The sequence below is a fragment of the Cavia porcellus genome, unplaced genomic scaffold (genome assembly GCF_034190915.1).
Source record: "Cavia porcellus strain 051 isolate PalLab524CR breed Dunkin Hartley unplaced genomic scaffold, mCavPor4.1 scaffold_19, whole genome shotgun sequence".
NCBI classification, from domain to species: Eukaryota; Metazoa; Chordata; class Mammalia; order Rodentia; family Caviidae; genus Cavia; species Cavia porcellus.
The window spans coordinates 17174686-17180685 of NW_026947502.1; positions in this window are offsets into that span (position 1 = coordinate 17174686).

A 6000-nucleotide genomic window follows, 5' to 3' on the forward strand; every position below is an offset into this window, starting at 1 on the left:
GTGCTTCAGTTTTTTCATTACTAGACCATATATAAAACAGCCAGGAATTCTGAGAAACAAATATACTATTTAAGACAGGGTTTTGCACAGAAATTGGCACATGATATTGTAATTTTTGTGTGGTCTAGACAATGTCTACTGGTAACTTTCTAAACTTCTATGTAGTACAGCTTCTTTTTGAGACCTGACCTCTTTTATAAATGCAATATATCCTGTTTCCCTCCATCACCAGTCCAAAGACGAAAGCTAAATAATTTAATTCTGATCCAAAACAAAGCAGTAAGTTCATCATAAAAACCAACTGAAAACCCAGTTCTTCTCACCTTTAGTTTCCAACAGTATACACCACCCAAACCTGTTTTCATCTGTCCAGCAGCTCAAGAACTAAAGAGTCACCCAGCCAGCTGCATCCTATCATATCAGGGTAACTTTTTCATATTCCATCTTCTTACAGAGACTTATTTTTACCTGAGATCTTCTTGAAATGTCTTCATGAAATAGAAATTAATTTTAGTTTACATTCATCAGTTCATTTAATAAATAGGTTTAGTGTCTAAAAGCACCCACTGCTGGGCTGACTAATTAAAGCAAAATATAATGAGAACCATAAATCCTCTGCAACAAGATCAATAATAAAATTGCAATAGTCAACTTTCTTCTTTGCCAAAGTTCACAGAAAATCCTCTTACAGTTCAACGCTACTCAAATTGTCTATTCTCAGAATAAACATTATATCCATAGTGGGCTCTTGATGGAGCATAACAGGATCATATTTGACACTCCTTGGATTTGGCATCAGCCGTCACAGATTAATTTGATACTCATAAGCATTATTCGTTTGTCACTATTGTTTCTAAATTACAGAAAGTCAGAGGTCAACAAATATTCTGTACTTTGGAATTCAATCAAAATAAACTCCATGGGGTATATTAACCAAATTGCAACCCCATGATCTTCAATTACATTGTACTGTCGGTAATAATAGCCCCAACATCATATGTACATATCTCATATAATATTTTATTTATTATTTATCAACCACTACAAAGACCACATTTCACTGCAGATAAATCATCCATATTTAATTTGTGACTTTTTTATACTTAATGTACAAAGGAATTGAGTAGGAATCTGGAAATAAAAGATAAACTTTCTACTTAAAAGAATAATTATTACATTGTTTTTTTATTTTATCCTATAAAATATCTCTTTTTTCTAAAACTATCTTGTCTTTCATATATCAACAAGAAAATGATACATGCATTAATACAAACTAAATTATGAATCATGGTACTCTGATTATTTTATGAAAGGTAAAAACATTCTTCAAGAGATTGCTGATCCAGAGGTATAAATATATATTTCATTACACTTTTCATACACATAAATGATAATCTTTCTTCTGAAAAATCATTTCCTATGACACCGAAAATAACTGGGAAAAATTTAAATTACTCAAAGCTATGGTCTAGGTCTCCTATTTTATTTTAATATACTTTCTACAGCACATATTAAAGGCAAGCACTACAAGAAAAATATTTCACAATTGTATACAAACCACAATGATGAAAGAAAAGCTAAGATTTGTTGTCTACAAAACACAAAAATTTAATGCTTATTATCTTTTTTTTTGTTTTGTTTTGTTTTGTTTTAATTTTATTTAAGGAGAAAAATAAAAAACAGAAAAAGGGTACAAGTTATACAGAATTTCAAAAAAAATAAACAGTAGGAAATCACTAGTTAATACATTACATATTGTTATCTTAGAAATAGTTGTTCAAATTACAAAATTAAAGCATATAAAGTGGACATTCAAAAACAGTGAGACTGTAAACAGTTCTGTTCAATGATCCAACAAAAACTCAGTAATGTGGTTATCTATCTTATACGCTTAAGTATACATACAGTTATATCCTTTAGAGCACTTTCTTTTCCTCTCTTTTTTACAATGACAATTACACATTTTGAGTTTTATTACTCCCACAATTCTTATTACTTTTTTGGAAGAGAATAAAACCAATTGTGACATAACAAAACAGAGTCAAATCAAAAGGATAATGTAAAAACAGAATACAAGGTCATCAACAATGGTTACCATAATGCCTCTTGTTATCTTAAAAAGAATTGCCTATATCATCAGTTTTAATAAAATTGAACAGAACAGTACAGAACAAAACCAATAAAACTAAAACATTAGAGACATTACAGGACTTCAAAAGAAGATAATAGTCAAACCAGAATGGGCATCGTAGTGAGTCTTACTATCTTCACAGTTGTTGCCTATACTCTCAAACTTGGTACTATCAAGCAAAACAGAATAGAGTAAAATCAGTCAAAACAAAATGGTGAGAGAAATACAGGGTTTCAAATCAAGTTAATAGGAAATCAAAGTGGGTTAATATAATATATCCTGCTATTTTTTATTTATTTTTCCCTTTATTAAAGAGATAAAAATAACAAAATAAATAATAAAAAAGATATTGAGATAAAAGAGGACATAACAACAAAACAGCACAGGTCAGAACATAACCATTTAAGCAAAATAGTGTTTCACCACAAGATATCCCAACATAAAAGTAGTTACCAAAGGGTCTCTTTCCTTGAAATCTTTGAGTATAACTTCGTATTCTGTAGCATCAAACATATCAAGACAATGTAAAACCATTCAAGAGAATGACAGTATTACAGAGTATTTAGAACGAACTAACAGAAAATGAATAATTTTCTGTTACAAATCTGTCTTCCAGTTCAGATAATCTATCCTTAGTTTCCTTCAAGCTGCTATGGCAGGTTTCAATAGAGTTTTTAGTTTCCTGGTAATCTTTTTGAACCTGCTTCATGTATTCTACATTTTTTCTATTTTCTCCATCAAACAATTCTCCCCTTTTTTTCTGTTCTTCTATTCCATCATCTATTTTTTCTTGGGAGGTGCTTAGAATTTCTTTAACTATTCTACTTATATCTTGCTTTACTTGGTTAAATACTTCACTTTTTGAACTCGTCTATGAGGTCCTGGAGATACCACTTCATGTCTATTAGTGCTGTGCCTGATATTGCATGTTTTCTGTCCTCATTCTCCTTTGTATTTACCTTTCCTGGATAGGTGTTCTCAGGACTGGGGACTGAGGACCCTTTCTTGTTGCTCCCTCTTCCCATACTTTTTGTTCCTTCCATGAAAGCATATATAGGAGGCCCAGTTTCTTTCTTTGTTGGTTACAGTTTGTTTGAATCTCACCGGCTAGGAGTTCCCACCTACTGCAGTGTACTAGGGAGACACAGACCTGGGCAGCCTCTGCTGGGCCCGCCCCTGCAAGGCAGTCAACCTGCTGAAGGCTTCACTGCATTAGGATGTACTGCCAGGCACAGGGACCTGGTTTGGGTTAGCCGATGGGTCTTAGTCCATGGCATCACCCATATCAATTGCTCACCACCAATCCTACTGGAGAGGAGAATATGTAACTGAAGTCACTGCAGTGTCCTGTTCCAGCTAGTCTGCCTGATCCCAGAATGTCCACTGTTGGAGCCTCGTAGTCTATGGAAGGGTCCCTGTTCCTCTCACTCAATGCAGGTTACCCCACCCCACTCAATGCAGAGCTCCCCACCAGCTCTGCTCTCAATTCGCTTTGCCAATTCCCACTCTCAGAGCTTTCACATCTCTATCCCTGCTGTGTTGATTCAGATGCAACAGTGGCAGCAGGAAATTCAAGCGGCAGTTTCCAGAGGTGAGGGTTCCAGCTTCAGCACCGAGACTTCAGCTGTTCCAATCTTAGCACCAGAATTGCATTTCCAATTGTTTTCTCTCGCTTAGTTCGATCCTGGGTCGGCAGGGTATATCTCCCCCTGCTTAGAACTCCCCACACCGCACCATTCCTGGAATCTAAGCTGGCTATCTCCAATGCTTATTACCTTAAACAAATGTGCATTATGATGTTATTTTAGAAGACTTTAATATAATTTTATTAAATGACACGAATTTGCAATATTATAATAGTGTACTATAAATATAGTATGTTGCATAGCATATAGCCTAAAGGCTAGAATTCTAATAGCTGAGATAATACCAAAAATTTTCTAATTTGGTAGAATGCTTTTCTGAATGCATTGTTTCTTAACAAAAAGTTTTTAAAAACTGGAGGAGCAGACAGAAGCTAGTTACTTAAGATGCAGTCATAAAATATCTCTTTTCTTAAACATAGAATAAACTACAAATGATAGAAGAGCAAAGGAAACCTTTTAGGGATATAGAAACATATGTGAGCCACACACCACTGTTATTAAATTTCCTTGATTCATGAACTTATTTTTTTTCATGATTCTGGCCCCAAACTGAATTGGACAAAAATCTAATCAAATTCAATAGTTGGTTTCACGACTGACCTTATGGGAAAACTTGATTCAAGTCTCATCCAGCATGGTTTGGGACCACAATCATGGAAAGAATTAAGTTCATGAACCAAAGTGCTGCTTATCATTCTAAATAAATAAGTCCGAAGAAATGCCATAGTAAATGTTCAGGGTTAAATACCTATGCTTTTTAAGGTGAAATACTGGTATAAAAAACAGCACAATGAACAGAATGTAACTTCAATCATCAGAATATTGGAACCAATGTCTTGAGGTGCATTTTCAACAGTTGAAGTATCTGATCTGCTGTATTAGTTAAGGTGCATGCACTGGGAAGCAAATGAGACAGCTCGGGTAGCTGCAGACAGCAGCATGTTCCAGGACTTCTCTGGATGACCTTGAATGGACTCTGCTTTCCTTTTTCTCACTTGCAGTGCTTTTACAACAACATTCAATATTCAATGTCCTGAGTAGAGACAAAATGGTCAGAGTAACCCAGGCTCTGTTCATGTCCCCTCTAAAAAACAAAATGTCCTTCTGAATGCTAGTACCATGCAATTTATAGCTCCTTTTAAAAAACCTGTATGAAGCTATTTCCAAGAGATCCCAGCTGCAGTGCAAGTGGGGCACACACAAAGCTCCATCTACCAGAGCAGCTTTTCTGAGCCTTCGTAACTGGCATTTTCTAAATCCTAGGCTTCTGTAGTCATTTGCTGCCTATCTGGATTAAGTTTAGCACGCTCTCTGTAACTCGTGGGTGGTGTTCTGTTTCACCAATTAAAGGTAAGTCAGGAACCAGAGGGCAAGGGTCCTGTTTCACCAGGCTGCCACAGAGGTCCACATTCGGTTTGCCGGAACCCCAGCTTCCTGAGCAAACAGCAAAGACAGTACTCCCTATATCTGACTCAAAGGGAAAATGTCAGCCTGTCGATACGTGGGCCAGACTGGGAGCTGGATGAGTTGTGACAAACTAATGATAGTTCATGGCACATGCAAATGTGAATGAAATAACTTCATCAATTGACACAAAGACAAAGGACCATGGAATTGAGAGGACAGCACAGAATCCTCATGTTGTTGGTTAGTAATATGATTTCTCACACTCAAAGCCAAAACTTGTAGAAGCACACACTCAGAACTCATGGCACCTGGGTGGGATCAAAAAGCATTCAGATGATCCCTGAGGCATGGAGATGGAAAAAATGCAAGTAACTTTTGGTTTCTCCAGAAGGGAAAGCACTGTGTCTCCAGAGACAGCTATGAAGAAAACACCTGGGAGCTTTTCGCAGCTTGGTTAGTGTGTTTGATAAAGGAGCAATGCAGACACAAGCCATCATGCATTTTTGTGCAGCTACAGATTAGGCCAAGTCTTCAAGTACCCAGCAGAGAGCAATGACCTTTCACTCCCATCAATTTAAGAGGGGAAAAGAGGGAAATTTTTTTGATGAAATCAGAAAAGTCTGATATAAAGATGGTGATCTTCTGTGTTTACCTGGCAATAGATGGAAACTTCAGGCTATTTCAAGAACAAATGATTATGATTCTCATTCTTGAGTTCACCAGGGACAAACACATTTTGTCTGCTTATAGCATAGAACATCACTGTCTCCTTAAAAATTAGGCTATATTCAGCTAAGAATTTTACCCATAATAATG